Source organism: Dama dama, chromosome 30 (genome assembly GCF_033118175.1).
Source record: "Dama dama isolate Ldn47 chromosome 30, ASM3311817v1, whole genome shotgun sequence".
Taxonomy (NCBI): Eukaryota; Metazoa; Chordata; class Mammalia; order Artiodactyla; family Cervidae; genus Dama; species Dama dama.
The window spans coordinates 9,898,971-9,923,916 of NC_083710.1; positions in this window are offsets into that span (position 1 = coordinate 9,898,971).

Below are 24,946 nucleotides of genomic sequence, written 5' to 3' on the forward strand. Positions count from 1 at the left end.
TAAAAGAATGAAACTAGAACACTTTCTAACACCATACACAAAAATAAACTCAAAATGGATTAAAGATCTAAATGTAAGACCAGAAACTATAAAACTCCTAGAGGAGAACATAGGCAAAACACTCTCCGACATAAATCACAGCAAGATCCTCTATGACCCACCTCCCAGAATATTGGAAATAAAAGCAAAACTAAACAAATGGGACCTAATGAAACTTAAAAGGTTTTGCACTACAAAGGAAACTATAAGTAAGGTGAAAAGACAGCCCTCAGATTGGGAGAAAGTAATAGCAAATGAAGCAACAGACAAAGAATTAATCTCAAAAATATACAAGCAACTCCTGCAGCTCAATTCCAGAAAAATAAATGACCCAATCAAAAAATGGGCCAAAGAACTAAACAGACATTTCTCCAAAGAAGACATACAGATGGCTAACAAACACATGAAAAGATGCTCAACATCACTCATTATTAGAGAAATGCAATCAAAACCACAATGAGGTACCATTACACGCCAGTCAGGATGGCTGCTATCCAAAAGTCTACAAGCAATAAATGCTGGAGAGGGTGTGGAGAAAAGGGAACCCTCTTACACTGTTGGTGGGAATGCAAACTAGTACAGCCACTATGGATAACAGTGTGGAGATTTCTTAAAAAAACTGGAAATAGAACTGCCATATGACCCAGCAATCCCACTTCTGGGCATACACACTGAGGAAACCAGATCTGAAAGAGACACGTGCACCCCAATGTTCATCGCAGCACTGTTTATAATAGCCAGGACATGGAAACAACCTAGATGCCCATCAGCAGATGAATGGATAAGGAAGCTGTGGTACATATACACCATGGAATATTACTCAGCCATTAAAAAGAATTCATTTGAATCAGTCCTAATGAGATGGATGAAACTGGAGCCCCTTATACAGAGTGAAGTAAGCCAGAAAGATAAGGAACATTACAGCATACTAACACATATATATGGAATTTAGAAGGTTGGTAACGATAACCCTATATGCAAAACAGAAAAAGAGACACAGAAATACAGAACAGACTTTTGAACTCTGTGGGAGAAGGTGAGGGTGGGATGTTTCAAAAGAGCAGCATGTATACTATCTATGGTGAAACAGATCACCAGCCCAGGTGGGATGCATGAGACAAGTGCTCAGGCCTGGTGCACTGGGAAGACCCAGAGGAATCGGGTGGAGAGGGAGGTGGGAGGGGGGATCAGGATGGGGAATACGTATAAATCTATGGCTGATTCATATCAATGTATGACAAAACCCACTGAAATATTGTGAAGTAATTAGCCTTCAACTAATAAAAAAAAAAAAAAAAAAAAGGACAACAGCTGATCTATCAATAGAAACTCTTCAGGCCAGAAGGGAATGGCAGGACATATTTAAAGTAATGAAAGAGAGTAACCTACAACCCAGGTTATTGTACCCAGCAAGGATCTCATTCAGATATGAAGGAGAATTCAAAAGCTTTACAGACAAGCAAAAGCTGAGGGAATTCAGCACCACCAAACCAGCTCTTCAACAAATGCTAAAGGATCTTCTCTAGACAGAAAACACAGAAAGGTTGTATAAACGCGAACCCAAAACAACAAAGTAAATGGCAACGGACCATACCTATCAATAATTACCTTAAATGTAAATGGGTTGAATGCCCCAACCAAAAGACAAAGATTGGCTGACTGGATACAAAAACAAGACCCCTATATATGCTGTCTACAAGACCCACCTCAAAACAAGGGACACATACAGACTGAAAGTGAAGGGCTGGAAAAAAATATTTCATGCAAACGGAGACCAAAAGAAAGCAGGAGTTGCCAATACTCATATCAGATAAAATAGACTTTAAAATAAAGGCTGTGAAAAGAGACAAAGAAGGACACTACGTAATGATCAAAGATCAATCAAAGAAGGAGATATAACAATTATAAATATATATACACCCAACATAGGAGCACCACAATATGTAAGGCAAATGCTAACAAGTATGAAAGGGGAAATTAACAATAACACAATAATAGTGGGAGACTTTAATACCCCACTCACACCTATGGATAGATCAACTAAACAGAAAATTAACAAGGAAACACAAACTTTAAATGACACAATGGAGCAGCAATACCTAATTGATATCTATAGGACATTTCACCCCAGAACAATCAATTTCACCTTTTTCTCAAGTGCACACGGAACCTTCTCCAGAATAGATCACATCCTGGGCCATAAATCTAGCCTTGGTAAATTCAAAAAAATTGAAATCATTCCAGTCATCTTTTCTGACCACAATGCAGTAAGACTAGATCTCAATTGCAGAAAAAAAAAAAAAAAAAACTATTAAAAATTGAAACATATGGAGGCTAAATAACATGCTTCTGAATAACCAACAAATCATAGAAGAAATCAAAAAAGAAATCAAAATATGCATAGAAACAAATGAAAATGAAAACACAACAACCCAAAATCTATGGGACACTGTAAAAGCAGTGCTAAGGGGAAGGTTCATAGCATTACAGGCTTACCTCAAGAAACAAGAAAAAAGTCAAATAAATAACCTAGCTCTACACCTAAAGCAACTAGAGAAGGAAGAAATGAAGAACCCCAGGGTTAGCAGAAGGAAAGAAATCTTAAAACTTAGGGCAGAAATAAATGCAAAAGAAGCAAAAGAGACCATAGCCAAAATCAACAAAGCTAAAAGCTGTTTTTTTGAAAAGATAAACAAAATTGACAAACTGTTAGCAAGACTCATTAAGAATCAAAGGGAGACGGTTATAGCAGTATTCTCCTAATTCAAGAAACAAGAAAAGCATCAAATAGCCTAAATTTACACCTAAAACAACTGGAAAAGAAAATAACAACAAAAGAACACCCAAAATTAGCAGAAGGAAAGAAAACATATCTGAGTAGAAATAAGTGAAAAGGAAAAGAAACAATAGTATAGACTAATAAAACTAAAACCTGGTTTTTGAGAAGATAAACAAAATTGACAAACCTTTAGCCAGACTCATCAAGAAAAAAAGAGAGAAGAATCACATCAACAAAGTAGAAATGAAAGAAAGAGAGGGTACATCTGACAATGCAGAAATACAAAGGATTATAAGAGACAATTATGAACAACTATACAGCAATATAATGGATAACCTGGAAGAAATGGACAGATTCTTTCAGAAGTTCAATCTTCCATGACTGAACCAGGAAGAAATAGAAATTATGAATAACACAATTACAAGCACTGATATCAAAGCTTTGATAAAAAAAATCTCTCAAAAAATATAAGACCAGGACCAGATGGCCTCAAAGGAGAATTCTATCAGACTTTTAGTTAAGAGCTAATGCCTATTTTTCTAAAACTCTGTTAAAATGTTACAGAGGAAGGAACACTTCCAAACTCATTCTACAAGGCCACAATCACCCTGATACCAAAACCAGACAAAGACAACACAAGAAATGAAAACTGCAGGCCAATATTATTGATGAATATAGATGCAGAAATCCTCAATAAAATTTTAGCCATCAGAATTCAGCAATGCAGGAAAAAGCTCATACACCATGATCAAGATGGGTTTGTTTCAGGAATGCAAGTTCTTTTCAATAAATGCAAATCAATCAATGTGATACACCATATTAAAAAAACTGAAAGATGAAACAATATGATCATCTCAATAGATGCACAAAAAGCTTTTGAAAAAATTCAGCACCCGTTTATGATAAAAACTCTTAAAAAAAATGGGCAAAGAAGGAACCTACTTCAACATATTAAAGGCCATATATGATAAGCCTAGAGCAAACATTATTCTCAATGGTGAAAAACTGAAAGGATTCTTCTGAAGATCAGGAACATGACAAGAGTGTCCATTTTTACTACTATTATGCCACAAAATTATGGAAGCCCTAGCTTCAGCAGAGAAGGAAAAAGGTTTAAAAGATATCTGGATCAGAAAAGAAAAAAGTAAAGCTCTCACTGTTTGAAGATGACATGATACTGTACATACAAATACCTAAATATAGGGTCAGAAAATTACTAGAGCTAATCAGTGAATTTAGCAAAGTTGTAGGATAAAAAAGCAATACACAGAAATCACATACATTGCTATATACTAACAATGAAAATTCAGAGAAATTAAAGAATCAATCACATTCACCATTGCAACAAAAGGAATTAAATATCTAGGAACAAACTTGCCTAAGGAGACAAAAGAACTGTACACAGAAAATTATGACACTGATGAAAGAAATCGAAGACAACTTAAACATATGGAGAGGTATTCCATGTTCCTTTGTAGGAAGAAGCAATATTGTGAAAATGACTACACTACCAAATGCAATCTACAGGTTTAATGTGATCCCTATCAAATTACCAATGGTATTTTTCACAAAACTAGAACAAAAATTTCAGAATTCATAGGGAAACACAAAAGACCCCACATAGCCAAAGCAGCCTTGAGAAAGAATGGAGTTGGAGGAATCAACCTTCCTGACTTCAGATTATATGACAAAACTACGGCCATCAAGACAGCATGGTACCAGCACAAAAACAGAAGTATAGACCAACGGAACAAGATAGAAAGCCCAGAAATAAACCCATGCACCTAAGGGTAGCTTATTTTTGAGAAAGGAGGCAAGAATAGGTAGCCTCTTCAATAAATGTTGCTGGGAAAACTGGACAGTTACATGTAAAAGAATGAAATTAGAGCATTTCCTAACACCACACACAAAGATAAAGTCAAAGATGATTAAAGCCCTAAATGTAAGACCAAAAACTATAAAAGTCTTAGAGGAAAACATAGGCAGAACACTCGATGACACAAATCAAAGTAAAGATCCTCTATGACCCACCTCCTAGAGAAATGGAAATAAAAACAAAAATAAACAAGTGGGACCTGATTAAACTTAAAAGCTTTTGCACAGTGAAGGAAACTATAAGCAAGGTGAAAAGACAACCCTTGAATGGGAGAAAATAATAGCAAATGAAACAAATGACAAAGGATTAATTTCCAAAATACACCAGCTGCTCATACAACTCAATGCCAGAAAAACAAACAACCCAATCAAAAAGAGGGAAAGAGACTTAAACAGGCATTTCTCCAAAGAAGACATACATATCACTAACCAACATATGAAAAGATGCTCAACATCACTCATTATTAGAGAAATGCAAATCAAAACCACAATGAGATATCACCTCACTCAGATCAGAATGGCCATAATCAAAAAATCTACAAATGATAAATGTTGGAGAGGGTGTGGAGAAAAGGGAATGCTCTTGCCCTTTTGGTGGGATTGTAAATTGATACAAACACTATGGAAGACAGTGTGGAGATTCATTAAAAAACTAGGAATAAAACCACCATATGACCCAGCAATCCCACTCCTCGGCATATACCCTGAGGAAACCAAAATTGAAAAAGACACACGTATCCCATTGTTCTTTGCAGCACTATTTACAATAGCTAGAACATGGAAGTAACTTAGATGTCCATCGACAGATGAATGGATAAAGAAGTTGTGGTACCTATACACAACAGAATATTACTCAGCCATCAAAAGGGACACTTTGAGTCAGTTCTAATGAGGTGGGTAAAACAAGAACCTTATATACAAAGTGAAGTAGTTCAGAAAGAGAAAGATAAATATCCTATTCTAATGGTTATATATGTAATCTAAGAAAATGGTACTGAAGAATTTATTTACATGCCAGCAATGGAGTAACAGACATAGGGAATAAACTTATAGACAGGAGGAGAAGGGAGGAGAGGGTGAGATGTATGGAACAAGTAACCTGGAAGCTTACATTACCACGTATAAAATAGATATCCAACAGGAATTTGCTGTATGGCTCAGGAAAGTGGAATAGGGACTCTGTACTAACCTGGAGGGATGGGATCAGGAGAGATGGGAGGGAGGTTCAAAAGGGAGTGGATATATGTATACCTATGGCTGATTCATGTTGAGGTTTGATAGAAAACAAAATTCTGTAAAGCAATAATAAAATAAATAAACAAAAAAGAAAAATGTGTAATAGATATAATATATATGTAATATATATATAATATATATATGTTTGCATATATAAGCTTCAAAGAAAAAGTGTGATACTGAAGATTATAAATCTACTCAAAATTAAAATATCTTATATGATATATATTCTAGAAACACCTTCAGAGATACATGAATGAGAAGAGATTATTTTCATTATAATGGATTAGGAAGCAAGGTTTGGTAATAAAAAATTATTCTATCTACTTGCTATTTCCAGTTCAAAATGTTAGATGCCTTCAGAAGAAAGTCTATGAAAGAAAATCTATCTATCTCTAGTGACCAGAATTTCAAAATATAATATGGGGTTTTCAAAGTTAAAAATATGTTTAGAAGCAACAAAAATTATTTTAAGGCAATATATTTGAAATAATATGACATGTTAAATTAAAAACCTTAAATTATCTAGTTAATATTTATCTACAAAGTTTACCTTTGCCTTAAAAAGCAGCATGCTGCAATAGAACTTTCCATTTATTCTAGCTTTAATATAATTTTTATTAACAAATTCACGTTTCTAGTGACTACTGTATCAGACAACACATTTATAGGTCATTTCTGTGTAAAACAAAAGTATACATTGTAATTTCAATGGATACAGAAAATTGACTCATATATTGAAGAAGATATTAAGTTAATAAAATTCTGTGAGTTCTGAATTAACTATTGTAGATCCAAACTACTGCATTAGAAGGTTTTCCAAAAGTTCTTTAACATGATCCAGTAATAAATGGTGTTATGACCCTTACGGACCACTAGGAGGCACTGATTTGATAACGCATAAAGAACGTGGAAAGCAAAGCCACTCTATAAAATAAACACGCTGGGTTAAAGGGTTTTGACACTGACAAAACAAGAGTAAAGATAAGTGTTGCTTGTTTGACCATTCACTCTTTATGTTTGGGTGAGTAGTGTCAGTGAGCCAGAAATAAAGGCTTAGGTATCATGTGTGTTCTCAGACAAGCAGTCCTCCTACGGTATTTCTGCTTTGAATGCTTGTCATGAACGTGATAGGCAGGAAGCCATGGCAACTGGAAATATATGAAAGGCATCAGAGAGCAAAGCTAAGCCACTCTGCCGCTATGACAGATACTATATTTGCGTTTTCCTGCTTTACCTAAATTAAAGCTTTCAAATCAGTCTGTGTAGACTTTTTTTAAAATTAATACTTCTCTTTGAAAGATAATCACACACCCTCAAAGACTGGTGGAAGAAAACAGACAAAGTCATACATTAATTTAGCCTCTGTTTTTTCAAGTAGTTTCTTTAAAAAAAAAAAAAAAAAAAAACAATGAATAAATACAATTATAGTTGATATTATTTACTTCCCAATGGAAATACATGTTGCACACAAAAAGTTATGTATAATAAGAAAATAAGTATTTAAACGTCTATTAACTATAGCTTGGGATTGCATTAGTTATTTCTCTGCACAATTAAACAAATGTTTAACTGAGCTTAAACTCAGACTTCAAAAACTAAAACTAACAAAGGAACTACATCAGATATAGAATTTCACAGAATGCTTCTGCTATCTCTCAAGCCTTTTTTTTAACTTACTTAAAGCAGTATCTTGCTCCATGCAACCTCTATCTTATATAAGGATGATTTCTGGTACAATAGTAGTAAAAATCAGCTTATTTTGGAAGGATTCTGTTCTATATTATATGAACACTTTGGAGACAGCTATATATTGAACACTATAATATTCTTAGCTTATGAATGAAATAAAACAACAGTATACAAATTTAAAAAAAAATAGAATCTTTGCTTCAAATATAAATGTGTTGAGCCCTTGGGGTGAAGACAGTTAACCCTCTATTTTATGTCCTCCCCTCACTAGAGGACCATCTAACTCTGCTCATTGTTAACTACATATTTGTTTGTCTTTATCAGAAATGACAGAAATGAGATCCTGATGAAGAACTTCTGTCTATAAGCCAGCATCATAGAAAACCTTTGCCTGAGAAGAAGCAGGTTTCATATGGATTGCACAGGGCAACTATACTAGAGTGGTTAAGCATGAGAGCTCAGAGGACAGTTTACTTGGGTCCAGTTTCAGCACACTTCCTTTAAGCTAGCTTTCCTTCAATATGATGGAGGTTGTAATCACACTCACCAGATAAATTTGCTAAAGGAAAATCACTTAGCAGATCACCTGGTACACAGTAAGCCTTGGTAAATGCTAGCTTTCTCATCATCATCATCATCATTGTTGTCATCCTCATCATCAAAGGAATTTTTAGAAACTTTAGTTCAGGAGAGAGGATCTTGTTTCTCAGCTCAGTTCTTTCAGTAATTTGGCAGAGTACAAGTAGAAAAAAATTGATATAAGTACTCTTGCAAAAAATTTACAGAAAAGTTTATGTACTAAAGGTTTTCTAAGTTTTAATTATTTTTAATAGAACAGCATTAATTTGAGAGTAGAGGTTCTACAGACAGGGTACAATACAAATTTCTTGTTTTTAAATCTTTCTTAATTAACTTTGCATGGTTACTTTTAGCACTTCTAGTAGATTTCTCATTCTTGTGTTAGAAGTTATCCTGAACTTCAGATAGCCTTTTTTTTTTTTATTTTTTTTTTTTATTAGTTGGAGGCTAATTACTTTACAATATTGTAGTGGTTTTTGTCATACATTGACATGAATCAGCCATAGATTTACATGTATTCCCCATCCCAATCCCCCCCTCCCACCTCCCTCGCCACCCGATCCCTCTGGGTCTTCCCAGTGCACCAGGCCTGAGCACTTGTCTCATGCATCCAGCTTGGGCTGGTGATCTGTTTCACCCTAGATAATATACATGTTTCGATGTTGTTCTCTCGAAACATCCCACCCTCGCCTTCTCCCACAGAGTCCAAAAGTCTGTTCTGTACATCTGTGTCCCTTTTTCTGTTTTGCATATAGGGTTATCATTACCATCTTTTTAAATTCTGTATATATGCGTTAGTATACTGTATTGGTCTTTATCTTTCTGGCTTACTTCACTCTGTATAATGGGCTCCAGTTTCATCCATCTCATTAGAACTGATTCAAATGAATTCTTTTTAATGGCTGAGTAATATTCCATAGTGTATATGTACCACAGCTTCCTTATCCATTCATCTGCTGATGGGCTTCTAGGTTGCTTCCATGCCCTGGCTATTATAAACAGTGCTGCGATGAACATTGGGGTGCACGTGTCTCTTTCAGATCTGGTTTCCTCGGTGTGTATGCCCAGAAGTGGTATTGCTGGGTCATATGGCAGTTCTATTTCCAGTTTTTTAAGAAATCTCCACACTGTTCTCCATAGTGGCTGTACTAGTTTGCATTTCCACCAACAGTGTAAGAGGGTTCCCTTTTCTCCACACCCTCTCCAGCATTTATTGCTTGTAGACTTTTGGATAGCAGCCATCCTGACTGGCGTGTAAGAGAGCCTTTTAGGGAACTTTCACAAGCTTATATCCAACCACTGTTCTCTGAAAACTAGCAGCAAAGTAGGTGCTATCCACTCAAGTGAACAGTGCAAGGTTTCTTCAGAATGCTTAAGAGGCTAGTGCAAAGACCTGAAAAAAAAAAAAAGAAAGAAAAGGAAAAAAGTGGTCATTTTGTAAAATCAAGAAAGGTAGCAATGAAGAGTAGTTCCAAGATCAGGCTTGACAACCAGACTGTTTGATTCTGATCTTAGCTTCTCACCTCACTGGCTGTGCATCAGTCAGGATAGGGTAAGTTTGGCTGTGATAACAGACACATGTTAATTTTTTCTTGGCTTAAGATAATTAAAGTTAATTTCTCATTCACAGCTATTTTATCTTCAAGTGTTTGCAAGGGTATTCTGCACGTATTCATTCATGAAGCTCTCTGCTTGGCTCATCCTCTAAGATAATAGTGAAGTCTCTCAGCCGTGTCCGACTCTTTACAACCCCGTAGACTGTAGTTCACCAGGCTTCTCCATCCATGGGATTCTCCAGGCAAGAATACTGGAGTGGGTTGCCATTTCTTTCTGCAGGGGATCTTCCCGACCCAGGGATCGAACCCGGGTCTCCCGCATTGAAGGCAGACGCTTTAACCTCTGAGCCACCAGGGAAGCAAAAGTAGGTAAAAGAAAATATGGTGGATTTTATGCTGGTTCTGAAAGCTTATGCCCAGAATTGACAGGTACTTGTACTTACATTGTATTACATAAGCCAAGTATCATTACCACCTTTGAATTTAAGAAGAAGATATATAATTTTTCTTAAGGAAGAAGACTCAAATATTAATGAAGTAATGAGATAGTCTACTGTATGTAGCTATCTAGCACTAAGCAAACTTTTTACCCTTCACTTTTTTTTTTAATCAGTAAGTGAGAATCATAATAATACCTTTTTCATAAGGTTGCTGTGAGAACTAAATAGAATAATAATTTTAAAACAGTAAAGAGGTTTATCTGAACCTGATAAGTGGTTAATTAATGGCTTTTGTTACTCAGAGCCCATGTGAGAAAAATCATAACTTAAAAATCAATGTTTCAAGAATAATTAATATTTTAATGATCATTTCACAAGTAATAATTGATATTCACAGCATTGCTTCTGAGGTATTATTATTTTCATTTGAAAAATGATATATTTATTTATGATTGATCAAGTCATGGCTCAAATATAACTCTTCCAGCTCAGAAAATAAGACATATAAACTTAGGGGGACCAAAATTGAAAAAAAGAGCTAATGAGTCATCTGCACAGAAAATTATATAGTGCAAAATTTTGCATAAAATTTCAAAATTTTACTGACTCCCTGAAATACAAGTATGTTAAGTACTCCATTTTTATGTAATAAAACAAAAATAGACTCATGAATACAGAAAGCCAACTAGTAGTTATCAGTGGAAGGGAGGTAGCGGGAAGGACAAGATAATAGAAGGGTATTAAGAGGTAAAGACTAGTAGGTATACAATAAGTAAGATACAAGGATGTGAGGTACAATATAGGGAACAGTCTATGGGGATTCTTGAGGCAAGAATACTGGAGTGAGTTGCTACGCCCTCTTCCAGGGGATCTTCCCAGCCCAAGGATCAAACCCAGGTCTCTAGCATTGTAGGACTTTTACTGTCTAAGCCACTGGGAAAGCCCTATAATAACTTAGATGGAATATAATCTCTAAAAATATCAGGTCACTATGTTGTATACCTGAAACCAACATAACATTGAAAATCAACTATACTTCAATTAAAAAATAACCCCATTTATAGAAATTCTTTCTGATGGAAAGTCAGCCTTACATTCAACTTGTATTCTGACAATAAGACAGAACATCCATCAGAAAGTTATTTACAGTTTTTAATATACATTGCAACATCTTTAAGAGGTGAATAGAAGTATCATTAATTATTTTGCAAAACTACTTGAACAAAGTAATAAATCCATCAGCTGTCTAATAGGAGTAACTTCATGCTAAAAATAAAGACTAATCAATGAGTCCTATGAGTGGAACTTATGATTGTATGAAATGAGCCTAATCCTATGCTCAAACTCTAGTCTATCATCTTACCAGTGACTATTTCAACTTACCTGTCTGGTCTTAGTAATGATCTTCAAATATCTAGCTATGAAAATGGAATATTCTTAATTTTATTGAAAAGTTAACTACCTGTTTTATACTTATTGTAGTAGATAGTGACCAGAGATGCCCAATATTAATCCCTCCCTTCTTCCATCAAGATATAGTCTTGGGACTTCCCTGGTGGTACTGTGTATAAGAATCTGCTGCCACTGCAGGGACATGGGTTCACTCCTTGGTCCAGGAAGATTCCACATGACATGAAGCAACTAAGCCTGTGTGCCACAACTACTGAGCCCATGTGCCTGGAGCCCAAGCTCTGCAACAAGAAAGACCACTGCAGTGAGACACCCGTGCACCATGAGGAAGAGGAGCTCCTACTTGCCACAGCTAGACAAATCCTGTGTGTAGCAGCAAACACCCAGCATGCCAAGAATAAATAAATAATTTTTAAAAAGATGCAAAGTCTTTACTTTTAATTTTAAATATGAGCTGGCCTACTTTAACCAAAAAAAAAAAAAAAAAAAAAAACCTGTGTCAAAAACAATGACTTTAACTCTATCTGTGCCTAAGCTTTAAGAAGCCTGGGGTCTTGCAGTGCTCTCTGGGGAAGGGAGCCTTCTTGTAAGAAGAATGACTAACTTAAGGCAATGTGCTATAAGTCCCAAACTGCCATGTGGAGACACCCTGTACAAAAACACTAGAGGCCAAATGTGCATGAAGCTGTCTCTGATTTTCAAGGCAGCCTGGCCATCTGATGAGTGCAGGTGAGTGATTTCAGCTGGTGCCTTACAGAAGAAACATCTAGCACAGAGAAGAGCCGATGTGGCAGAGCCCAGCCACATCAGAACTGCAAAAGAATAGCAAGCTGATGTCTGTTGCAAGCCATGAAGTTTCTGGGTGACTTGTTATATTGCAATAAATAATTGAAGCATGTATTCAATATGCATAGTTTAAATGATCTTACCTATAGAGATTTGTTAGTTAAATAAAATGGAAAGCTTAGCTCTCAGGAAATAAAAAGCTTATTTTGATTGTTCAATCAGACGGTTGTTTTCTTTCATGTTGTTTTCAACATATGTATGTATTCTTTTTAAAAATATATAATGATTTTTCAGTATTTACAAATTGATTTTAAAACTCAAAAATATGCCTGAAAATGAAATGTCTTTAAAATGAAACCTGGAAAATGAATATTTGTAAACAGAGTAAAATAATGACTTTTATATATCTAGTTCATAATTATAAGCATGTCACTTAGTTATTCCAAATCCTTTCTGGTATGTTTAGTATGGATTCTAGATAGATCCATGTTTAATTTTCTGATCACATTTCCCTATATTGATTTCTTCTCTTTTTGTAATATTGACTAGTTCTGTCTCCTTTCAAACACATTCTTTCAATATTCCATGCATTATTGCAACTCCTGTCCCTACCCTACTTGACTTTCTTAGGTATTCTTAGCTTTTTCTCAAAACTGCACTTAAGTTCAGCCGTATCTGTGAATCTTTCTGTGAAATCACCTATCAAAACTTAATCATACCATCATCTATTGCATTATTATTTATTGTTGTGTAACAGCATTATCATAAATATAGTAGCTTGAAACACCACATGTCTCACAGTTTCTGCAAATCTTGGCCAAAACTTAGTTGAGTTCTCTGCTTCATGAGTCTACAAAACTGAAATCAAGGTGTTGACCATGACTACAGTCTCATATGTTGCTTGTCTGAGGAAAGATTTGCTTTCAAGCCCACGTGATTCTGGACAGCTTAGTTCCTTGCAGACTTGTAAACTGAGAACCTTGGTTTCTTGCTGGTTGTTGCCTAGAAGTCACCCTAATTTGCTTATCATGTGGTCCTTTTCATAGGCCAACTCTCCACCTAGCATCTTGCTTCTTCAAAGACAACAGGGGAGAAGGTGTTTCAGGAAAACAGACATTGTAATCTTATGTAGTATCATCACTAAACTGACATCAGTCATTATTATGAACTGAATATTTGTGTCCCCCAAAACATACATATATTGACACCATAATCCCCAGTGTGATGGTACTTGAGATGGGGCTTCTAAGAAAGTAATTAAATGAGGTTATAAAAACAGAGCCCTGGTTCCATAAGAAGAGACAGCAGAGAGCAGATTCTCATTTTTCCTCTGTGCATATGCACCAAGGAAATGCCATGTGAGAAGGCAGTGAGAAGGTGGCCAATACATAAGCCAAGAAGAGAACCCTCACATGAAACCAAATAGGCCAGAATCTTGAACATGAATTTTTCCAGCCTCTGGATATGTGAGAAATAAATGATGTATAAAACACTCAGCTACTTTTCTACAGTAGCCCCCCACATTAATTACCTCCAAAACATTATTTTGATTAAAACAAATAAAGGGTCCCACTCATATTCGAAGAGAGGGAATTTAAGCAAGACATCAATAGCAAGAGGTGGAGATCATGTGGGCTACATTAGAGCTTGTCTAGCACTATTCCATTTTATTTTTTGTTACTCTATTATGCATGCATCCTACTTTGGGACATAAGGAAACCTTTAGGACTATTCTTATGTATTCCTAAGGTGCTTCTTAGAACATTTGTGCTTTCTGGCCCTATTTGAATTCTGTCATAATCATGCAAGTGGAAGATACTGTGTCATTTTTGAATGGCAGATTTAAAAGCCAGTGGTTGATTCACCTTGTTTTTTGTCTTTTCCCCACTTGCTTTAATGATTATGAAAGCACGCCACAAAATAGACTCTGCCAACCTGGATCCTGGGACTACTATTATGTGTACACTTCTCCCCTCAAACTCTATTTGACAAGTAGTATGAATAAGGAAATGATTTTTATTGCGTGAACTAATGAGCCTCTAAGTGAAATCAAATCCCTTATAATTTTGCAGTGGAAGTGAGAAATAGATTTAAGGGACTAGATCTGATAGACAGAGTGCCTGAAGAACTATGGACAGAGATTCATGACATTGTACAGGAGGCAGTGATCAAGACCTTCTTCAAGAAAAAGAAATGCAAAAAGGCAAAATGGCTGTCTGAGGAAGCCTTACAAATAGCTGTGAAAAGAAGTAAAAGAGAAAGGAGAAAAGGGAAGATATACCCATTTGAATGCAGAGTTCCAAAGAATAGCAAGGAGAGATAAGAAAGCCTTCCTCAGCGATCAGTCGAAAGAAATAGAGGGAAACAGTAGAATGTGAAAGACAAAAATCTCTTCAGGAAAATTAGAAATACCAAGGGAACATTTCATGCAAAGATGGACACAATAAAGGGCAGAAATGGTATGGACCTAACAGAAGCAGAATATATTAAGAAGAGGTGGCAAGAATACACAGAAGAACTGTATAAAACAGTTCTTCATGATCCAGATAATCATGATGGTGTGATCACTCACCTAGAGCCACACATCCTGGAGTGTGAAGTCAAGTGGGCCTTATGAAGCATCACTATGAAACAAGCTAGTGGAGGTGATGGAATTCCAGTTGAGCTATTTCAAATCCTAAAAGATGATGCTGTGAAAGTGCTGCACTCAATAGGCCCTCAAATTTAGAAAATGCAGCAATGGTCACAGGTCTGGAAAAGGTCAGTTTTCCTTCCAATCCTAAAGAAAGGCAATGCCAAAGAATGCTCAAACTACTGCACAATTGCACACATCTCACATGCTAGTAAAGTAATGCTCAAAATTCTCCAAGCCAGGCTTCAACAGTATGGGAACTGAAAAGTTTCAGATGTTCAAGGTGGATTTAGAAAAGGCAAAAGACCCAAAGATCAAATTGCCAACATCTGTTGCATCATCAAATAAGCAAAAGAGTTCCAGAAAAACATCTACTTCTGCTTTATTGACTATTTCAAAACCTTTGACTGTGTGGATCACAACAAACTGTGGAAAATTATTAAAGAGATGGGAATACCAGACCACCTGACCTGCCTCCTGAGAAATCTGTATGCAGGTGAGGAAGCAACAGTTAGAACTGGACATGGAACAACAGACTGGTTTCAAATGGGAAAAGGGATAGGTCAAGGCTGTGTACTGTCACCCTGCTTATTTAACTCATATGCAGAGTACATCATGAGAAATGCTGTGCTAGATGAAGCACAAGCTGGAATCAAGATTCCTGGGAGAAATATCAATAACCTCAGATACACAGATGACACCACCCTTATGGCAGAAAGTGAAAAGAACTAAAGAGCCTCTTGATGAAAATGAAAGAGGAGAGGGAAAAAGTTGGTTTAAAATTAAAATTCAGGCAACTAAGATCACGGCATCTGGTCCCATCACTTCATGGCAAATAGATGGGGAATCAATGGAAACAGTGAGAGACTTTTTTTTTTTTTGGGGGGGGGGTTCCAAAATCACTGCAGATAGTGACTGCAGCCATGAAATTAAAAGACACTTGCTCCTGGGAAGAAATGTTATGACCAACCTAGACAGCATATTGAAAAAGTATAGACATTACTTTGCCAAGAATGGTCTGTCTAGTCAATGCTATGGTTTTTCCAGTAGTCATGTATGAATGTGAGCGTTGGACTATAATGAAAGCTGAGTGCTGAAGAATTGATGCTTTTGAACTGTGGTATTGGAGAAGAATCTTGAGAGTCCCTTGGGTTGCAAGGAGATTGAACTAGTCCATCCTAAAGAAATCAGTCCTGAATATTCATTGGAAGGACTGATGCTGAAGCAGAAACTCCAATACTTTGGCCTCTCGATGTGAAGAACTGACTAATTTGAAAAGACCCTGATGTTGGGAAAGATTGAAGGCGGGAGGAGAAGGGGAAGACAGAAGATGAGATAGTTGGATGGCATCACCAACTCCATGAACATGAGTTTGAATAAACTTTGGGAGTTGGTGATGGATAGGGAGACCTGGCACGCTGTAGTCCATGGGATCGCAAAGAATCCGACATGACTGAGTGGCTGAACTGAACTGAACTGAGAGAAGTAAAAAAGCTGGCTTATAGTGCCACATTCAAAACACTAAGATCATGGCAGCTAGTCCCATCACTTCATGGAGAAAAAGGGAAAAAGTGGAAACAGTGACAGTTTTATTTTCTTGGGCTCCAATATCACTGCAGATGGGGACTGCAGGTACAAAATTTAAAGATGCTCCTTGGAAGGAAACTATGACAAACCTAGCCAGCATATTAAAAAGTAGAGAAATCACTTTTTGTTGACAAAGGTCCATGTAGTCAAAGCTATGGTTTTTCCAGCAGTCATGTATGGATGTGAGAGTTGTACCATAAAGAAAGCTGAACCCTGAAGAATTGATGTTTTTGAATTGTAATACTGGAGAAGACCCTTGGGAGTCGCTTTTACTGCAAGGAGATCAAACTAGTCAATCCCAAAGGAAATTAACCCTGGATATGCATTGGCAGTACTGATGCTGAAGCTGCAGGTCTAATACTTTGGCCACCTGATGTGAAGGGACGACTCGTTGGAAAAGACCCTGATGCTGGGAAAGATTGAAGGCAAAAGGAGAAGGGGGCGGCAGATGATGGGAAGATTAGATAGCATCACTGACCCAATGGCCATGAATTTGAGCAAGCTCCAGGAGATAGTGGAAGACAGGGGAGCCTGGCTTGCTGGAGTCCATGGAGTCACAAAGAGTCAAACATGACTTTGTGGCTGAACAACAGTTATTAGAATGTTAGATACTTTTGTTATTGCAGTTTAAGTAACATCAGCCTGATATAGAGTTTTGTACATTTTTAAAAATTGTTATAGATTTACTCCAGTAGATCTTAATTGCAGTTGTCAAAAGAATCATCTCTGCTTTGTTCACCCCATGACTCCCAGTCTTTAATAAGTATTAGGCATATGGTAGAAATTCCACCAATACTTTTTAAACGAATGAGAAGGTAAATAAATGCATCTGACTCTGTTTCACTGATTCTTTTATATATTTGCCTCTTTTTTCTTGGGATATATCAGATATTTCATAACTTCTATCAAATTATACTGATTACTTATCCTGATGATTTCAGCATCCTGTTAACTCATTTCAAACATTAGTTTCACAGTCTCTTGACTTATATTCTAATAAGAGTGATCTGATTGTTGTGTAACTTCTTCATATGAACACTCATAACCAGAGTGTTCTCATTTTCTTCACCTAAAATTTCTCAGTCCCTCCTGCTGAGTCTCTCCTGCTCTCTTCCTCCTCTTTACTGCCTTATTTATATAAAAAAAAAGAAGCTGAAACTTACACCACATTGTAAATCAGCTATACTTCAATTAAAAAGAAAAATAAAAAGCTGATTAATTTGATCCTAACCTCCAGTTCCTTGAACTCTGTATTAGTTTAACAGTTCGTTAACAATTATTACACCAACCCCACCATTACTGTTGCTATATTTTCCTGTGTGTTATGAACATCTCAGTCAAAAAAACACAATATAACTCCCTGAAGTCCTTCAGATTCTAAACTCCTCTCACTTTCTTCTATAACTGCATTGTAAATTTGCATTTTGAAAATGATCAGAGACTTTCCCCCTTCTCCTGGCCTTGAGATGTGGAATTCAATTGAGAACTCACTGAAGTGCTTTGATTAGCACCTATGTAAAACTTGCAGGACCTATATTATATTATGAATAGATTTTACTGTGTTCACATCTCACTTTTGACTGTGACTTTTTCAAGGATGGTTTACTATTTTTATTCATTCATATGTGTGTGTGCATCACTCATAATCCAACATAGTGGATAATACTAACAATTTATAAGTAAATATAGAAATTTAAAGTGCAATAATATTAAACACAACTATCAATAATTTATACATACATTTGTTCTGGAATGCAAACCACTAAAAGACATATCTTCAGAAGCTCATACTTGTTCGATAAGGCCGGATGAAACTGAGGGTGAGCTAATATTTACATTTAAGAGCCTAACTTAAAGACATGGGTCAATTTAAATTCCGTGAGCCAATTTTCTCATGTATTAAGCAGAAAAAGTATATTAAACATGTCATTCAGTAGATATAAAAATTAAATGAGATAATGCCTTGCACATACGTTATGAATTGTCAAGTCGCATGCAAATACAAAGTAATAAAAGCCAAGTATTTTAGCACTCTGCAGAAACCAGTTGCCTCTCCAGTGTATGTATTTTTCTAACACCTATGAATTTTCTGTCATCCTCTCTTGCTGCTGAATGGAAGATACAAATAATAGACACTAAAGGTCTTTGTCCCTGAATTTTGAAAGTCTGTAGGTAGGATTTTTTTTTTTTTAATGTATACAGAAAACAAAATGTGACAGGATAATTTTATGTTCTCTAATACTGGCATCAAAAATATGTCAGGAAAAACAAGCTTAGGAAAATATGCCTGTTAAGTTCAAAAAGGTGGTTATTTAATACTATATTTTGGAGAATTTGTATAAAAATAGCTCATTTTGTGAGAAAATGTAATCCCTCTTACGTTACAAAAGTCACAGAGTCTTTATACAATATTCTAACAAAAGTGGTTTTATCTCTTAGAGCTACAAAGAACTATTTTTGCTACCTTCCTGATTACACTAAACCTCATAAAATTGTTTATATATCTATTTCTAACTATATTATATTTTCAAATTTACAAAAAGAGAGAAAAACTATATCTTCTTTCAGAGACCAAATTATACATGTCATACAAAAGAATTTAAAAATAAATTACTGAATCAGTTGCTGATGTGAGAAAATTGTAAATGGAAATTTTATTTTGATATATTCTCACTCCAGTAATAAGACCTGCTTAAGGGTACAAGCTACCTATTTCATAGTGTCAGGAATTTTGAGTTTGTTGTGATAAATTCTCAATAGTTTTCTTTAAAATATGTTAAAGAAAATCAATTTAGGCAAATTTTAATGAGCCATATTTTAAATGATGTATTTTATCCATACATTCATATTTGATTCACAAGTGAGAGTTTAGTAGTTTTGTAGCTTTAAAAAAAAATCACAGTTATGTAATATATAGTTTCTCATATTTTGGTTATAGATGAAAATATAATATCCTTACCATATTGGAATAATTCTCAGATTTCTTGTTTACCCTTTAGGGTACTACAAAATAACTAATACATGCACTCAGAGAAGGTAAGGAATATTTAAGGGAAAATGCAGTAAATCACTTCTGTTGTAACCAACTCCAGGTTGAGCTTACATAACTTTATGTTGCGCTTACATAACTGTACATAACAAGTTTAAAAGTCCCAAACTTCCTCAAAGTTTCAGTCAGCTCATATTCCCTGTGATTTTATGCTTTCACGGTACCAAAGTTATACAGATTTTAAGATAGGTGTCCCAATAATAATGTAGGTAAAATAACTCCAAACAGTAAGTCAAAAGGCAAATACACTAATTTCTGCTTTGTCATTATCTGATTTGGGGGAAAAAGGTTTCTGGCTTTTTGCTTCAATTAAAAGTCTGTTTATGCTTCTATAGTGACACACTCCTTGCTCTAAAATTCAACCAATACTTAGGTAATTATGAACCACAAATTTTTTTTGTGGCTGTATATATGGGGGGAAGTTGTTAAAAACATACATCTAGTTTGATCACTATTTGTTATCAGGGAAGGTGATATACAACATAGTTGTAAAGGAGGAGAATAGAAAGGCAGAGACTTTGCAAATAGAAGTCATTGTTAAATCAAGGAATCTGGAGAAAATAACTTAGTCATTGACGATCAACAAATTTACCTCAACTCTGTCATCTCTCTGACTTAACTGCCCTAGATAGATAAACAACAAGATACTAATGTATCACCCAGGGAGCAATATTCAATATCCTGTGATAAACCATAATGGAAAAGAATATAAAGAAAGAATGTATATATAACGGAATCACTTTGCTAAACAGCAGACACTGGGGCAACATTGTAAATCAACTATGCTTCAGTAAAAATATAATTAGTTAAAAAAGAAAAATCAATGATATTTCCTAATGGAGCTATATTTTGTGTAATATAAACATTTTGTATATATGTACTACCTATATAATGTGTATACATGTACCATAAATATGTAAGTATGAGTGTGTGTGTCCTTTATATGAGCTAAAGATGTTGCCACTATTTTTGTTTTGCTGTGTAGCTATTGAAATTTTAGTTAGGATATTACTAAATAAAAATATGGTAAATGAAGAATGACTTTTTTATTTATATCATGATTTTTTGTTTTGAACATCTAAAATGTTTTTAATACTGTTGTGGGTATCACAGAAGGTAAAAAATAATGCGAATTATGTAAGTCATGGAAACTATCTTAGGAGATTTACACTTTGACTGCCTCCACAAATTAGGGTCTCTTGAATTAGACTGTTGCATAGTAAATTATATCTAGGTTAACTATAAAGATATTTAGCAACCTTAAAGAACGGCATACCTATAGTTGCAAGTGACTTTAGATAGACTTGTTGAGTGTTAATAAGGATTACTGAGATAATTGGCATTTCATATGCTACTTTATTAGCTATAATTTGACATTAAAAAAAAATTCTGAAACATGAAGACAGAAGTGAGTAGTAGCAGCACTAAGGTCTCTTACAATTTTGCCTTCATGTCCTTTATTATTAGATTCTCCCAGGCACTGATCACTCTTCAGGGCTGACATTTCCTATGCAATTTATACACTACTCTAGTCTTAAGATTTATTTATTAAAGGCCTTGCATTAAAACACATAAATTTGGTCTCTTTAGAAGCCAGTCAGATTGGAGAGGGTAGTTAAAGGGATAAATGTTATGTGGTAAGTTTTAGAAGGCATTGTCCCTGAGAATAAATAATTTTTGAATTTATGGTTATGACTATGGTTTCCACTCAAGGTTAGGTTTTCTTCTCTCTCTCGCCTTTGTAAATTCAGTTATAATTTACTAATATTAGCCAATATGAAGTGTTGTCCATGAGCATGGTTTGGAGTGATACTCTACCTGATCCATTTCCCCCGAGTCACTTCTTCCTTATTTGCTTGACTGAAAATTAAGGAAACTGTAAGGGCTTCTTAGTTTTAAAGATCCAACTGAGGATGGGAGTGAGGCTCAAGATAACCTTCATTGTTGTCTTTGAGAGGGCAAAGCATAGTGAATGATAAGTACTTATATTACCATTTCCATATGTTTAAGTCTATTTTTCCACCGAATTCAAACTGGCCAGTACAGCATTTATAGAAGGGGATGAATAAATAAAAAAAAGAGTAAAGCAAAACAGATTCAGAGAAATGAGAGCCAGCATATTAAGGTTCTATACTCTTTATTGTTCTCTGAGCAGATCTTTTATAAAGCTATCATGAACAACCAAAAGGAGTAAATATTTCATCAGGGAAACCTTTTGTAAATGATCTACTCTTCTGTAAGTCCAATGATTTTTAAAAGTTATTTTAGAAGTCAAAAATGTATTTTCTCCTTCTTAAGTATGCAAAATAGTACTAATTGCACTAATTTACAAACAACCCAATCCTATATAGTTAGTTATTATGATGGTCTTATTTTTAATCATTGAGTGAACTTGTGGATATCATATGTATTCACTTTTATTATAGTTTTTGGAGGTTATGTGGACTTATACAATACTTTGGTCACATATTTTCTCAGAATAACTGATATTAGTCAATTGAACAGAATTAATGTTTTCTATAAAACATAATTATGACTCTGTGAGTAATCAAATGGTAACAGCTTTATTTATTCTTTCTAAAATACGTATTTGTGATGATGGCTAGAAGTGTGAATACTTTTCATAATCTTTAAATAAATAATTCTTGCTCTAGTTTTATATTTTATTAGATTGTTTCATACATAATAAGAATAGAGAAGGTTCTAACTTAAACTCACAAAACTAGAAAATTTGTAGTGAGACATCCTTTTGTTCTAAGTCACACCATTGTGTTTAATTAGTATCATTTCCGTAATAGGGGTCTAACTGAATTTATTTGCATAAGTGTTGCACTACTTTACTGAAATGGAGAGAGGAAAACATTCAGGAAAGAAGAGATTTAGTTTTAAGTAGAAATATACTTTTATATTCACTCACATAATATTACTCATGGCTAACCATTCCCTTAACGTAGCTGATGTACTTATAGGTGGATAATTAAGGCATATATCAAGTTATATTTCTATTGTTTTAATATTTTAAAGACTGGGGAACAAAACAAAACTAAACTAAACTAAACTAAACAAAAGCAAACTACCAATATTGGTGAGGTTCTACCAATATTTCACTTGAATTACTTTTAATTAATTTCCACTTTAAAATGACTTATTTGATAAGACAGCTGTATCATTGAACTTTATTTAAATTCCTTGCAATTTCTTTCAAAACCCCAAAAAGAATGCTACCACTGCATTTAATGCATACTACTTTCAAAAAATACTATATCTGGAAAGGGTTATTAAAATATCTTTAATTCTAAAAATATAAATACATGAATCAATTTCTACAGATCACTGGAAATATTTCTTAGGAGTCAAGTAGAAATACACCCAACATTTCTATTATGTTACAATCAATAATATGATACTATAATATTTTTGGAGAAGTTTTTCTTAATCTCTGCATGTTTTAATCTTTTCAATTTATTTTATAATGCACTTTTCAATGTTTATATCAGCAGTGTTCTCTTAAGATTATCGACTGTAATAACACAGTATTGTCCCAAGTATGATGTTTCATGCTTTTTCTTTTCCAAACAACTTCTTGTGTTGGTGGTTTAATAGCTAAGTTGTGCCCAAATTTTGCAACCGCATGGACTGTAGCCCACCAGGCTTCTCTGTCCATAGGATTTTCCAGGCAAGAATACTGGATTAGGTTGCCATTTCTCTTTCCAGAGGATCTTTCCAACCTAGGGATCAAATCTGGGTCTCCTTCATTGCAGACAGACTCTTCACAGACTGTTGTTCGGTCACCCAGGTGTATCCAACTATTTGCAACCCCATGGATTGCAGCATGCCAGCCCTCCCTGTCCTTCACTATCTCCTGAAGCTTGCCTAAGTTCATGTCCTTTGCATCAGTGATGCCATCCAGCCATCTAATCCTCTGGTGCCCTCTTTTCCTTCTGCCCTCAATCTTTCCCAGTATCAGGGACTTTTCATAGATTACAATAATTCACATTCCAGAGCTTCAGAAAGTGAAAATTTTCTTCATAACCATTCAGTGACTGAATTTGGGAAGATAAGACCTCCATTCTCAGTATAATTTACTGTGGACAGATATATAACAACTTTGTATTGAATAACAAGCCTCATTATTAATTTTCTTTGAATAATTATGAGAATTACTATTTGCATCACATAATTCAGGACTTAAATTTCTTTGTGCTATTTTTTGGAAATATCTACAGCTATTGGAGTAAACAATTCAGCTGCAGAAATCATGGCTTGTATATTTTCTCAAGAGCCCATATTTCCTTACTAATTACCTAGATATATAACACTTATGCTGCATAACATAAGTGACTAATAGACTCTGAAGACAGAGGACAAACTTCAATGCTATGGCATATAAATCAGCTTATTGCATATTAGAAACTCCTGAAATTATAATCATACGAGATACGTCTTGAAAACAGCACTCTGTGGTCTGCCAATTTTGGAAAATGCTGCATAAAAGATGCCTAATTAAGAGATTAATAATGGATAGGCTGGATGCTTTGAGTTATTCTGTCTTAGGGAAAACTATATACTCTTCATTTATCTAGCATTTTTCAATTTATTCACATAATAATATTTTTTCTTATAATACCTAACCACAGTATGAAGGTTCTACAGACATTCAATCAAAAATACTAATAAACTAGTTCATCTTCACTTTTCACTGCTTTTTCCTTAGAGAGAAAAAAACAAGGCCCCTTTTCAGACCTGTAATATTAATTTGCTTCTCCTTTCAGGGACAAGCCACTAATACTCTTTTCTTCACCTTATTCCTTACACTTAAAATATCTCTATTTATTCCTTCCATCTAATTTACAAATGTATGCAAGATCTCTTAATGCTATACAATTTTAAAGTATATTTTATGATTCCAAATTACCAAAATAATAAAGTCAAATTCTTAGGCATATCAAACATCATTTATAATCTGCCTTTCTAAACTTTGCTACCTTCCTTCATGCTCTGATATTTTAGCCACACAGCAATATCTCCCATATAAATTGTGGGTTTCTCACTTTTTCCCCAGTGCTGTCTCTTTCTGGGAAAAAAAAAAAAAAAAATTTCCCTTTTCCAGATGATTCAATACTATTCAATCATATACTTTCTCATATTTTACTATTTCTAGAAAGCTTTCCCTATTTTTCTTTCTTTCTTTCTTTTTTTTTCTCACTAGGTATAATAAGTTTTTTCTTTCTAAATAACTTAGTCTTTAGTACAAATCACTTTTGGTCTGTGTACAAGATAATTATT